General features: G+C 26.5%; 1 protein-coding gene across 2 annotated transcripts in view; it reads left to right on the forward strand.

Annotated features, from left to right (window-relative positions):
* The window catches only part of LOC117177268 (protein cab-1), a 14714-nt gene that overhangs the window by 7328 nt on the left and 5924 nt on the right, over positions 1-1462 (forward strand). The gene's annotated exons all lie outside the window — the stretch shown is intronic.

Below are 1462 nucleotides of genomic sequence, written 5' to 3' on the forward strand. Positions count from 1 at the left end.
ATTAAAATTCGAAAATTTTTTCTAAAGCCTCCAGGGGACTTCGTTTTCGCACGAAAAAATTTTATGTGCCCTTATTGCATCCGGACCCACAATTATACTTTTCATAATTTATCCCCTTCAATGTTAATTGTAAAATTCAAACTTATGACACAAAAAAATTAAAAATTTAGCGTTTAGCATGAAAACTCGGGTTTCTAAAATCGTATACATCGGAAATTAAGAAATTATTCAATTACTGAGGTGTCAATTTTATATGGTATAATTTTTATCTATTTTTATTTGAAACGGCAACATTTTTAACTTTTAATTTCAAATCGTTTAATTTTTAATACTCTCTTTAGAATTATTATTCAATCTTGAAAATTTCCAATAAAATATTTTTCATTTTTTTTTAATCTTCAACAAGATTTCAGACAATATTCAAGTTGCCCTGACATTTTTAATACTTTACTTTGAAAATACATTTTAAAATTGGAAATCGGAAACCTTGAAAAATTAAGAAATTTCAAACCAAAAATTTTTTAATTGAATTTTTAGGAGCAAAAAACTTTAGTTGCAAGAGGTCAAAAATTAAACTATTTTAAATTCGAGCATTCAAAACTATATTTTAAATTTTAATTATAGAAACTTTAAAGCTAATAAAAATTATTAATAAGTATCGTATAATATTGTATCAAATCACATTGAAAGTAAAAACATCAAAATAAATTAATGAATTAACTATAATTAAATTAAATTATTAATAAAATTAATAATTAAACTAATGAATTTAAACTTGAAATTTTAAAAATTAAACAATTCCAAACTCCTTTTAAAATTTGAAGCATTTTTAAAGTATGATCTTCAAAATATGTCGTTATAAATAATTCATTTTCAAATTATGCATCAAGGTTTTTAAAATTTAATAATTTTAATCTAAAGTGCAAAATTATCAACTTGAAAATTTACGATAAAATGTTGCGAGATAATAAATACGCGAAAAGACACCATAAACATAGGAGCTTCAATGCGAACAATAAGTTAATGAATGAATTCGAAAATTATGATTATTTCATAGAGAATGTTGATGTTCGTTTTTAGCTTAACTATAATGTTTTTTAGGTTTTCTACGCTATACACATTTTTTATAAAATATTTGAATAATTACAGTGAAACTCTTCTATAACGCCAATTTTTGGGCTTACGGTGGCTGGGAACTAACTCATTATAGCCCGCTCCGCTTTTGTTTGTTCATGCTTGAGTGCTCGCCTGAGTGACAATCGCAGATCCCGCGCACCCCCCTGAACTCCTGTTACATCTACCTGCGGCGCTGCGTAAATTCTCGGAAGGGCTATAGAAGGGAGGGCTATTGAAGAGTTTCACTGTATTTAATTACAATGGCTTTAATAATTTCGTATTTTTCCTACAGTCTGATTTTGAGAGGGAAAACATTTTTATTTCCACAGAAATAATTTCTTATGAC

Source organism: Belonocnema kinseyi, chromosome 7 (genome assembly GCF_010883055.1).
Source record: "Belonocnema kinseyi isolate 2016_QV_RU_SX_M_011 chromosome 7, B_treatae_v1, whole genome shotgun sequence".
Lineage (NCBI taxonomy): Eukaryota > Metazoa > Arthropoda > Insecta > Hymenoptera > Cynipidae > Belonocnema > Belonocnema kinseyi.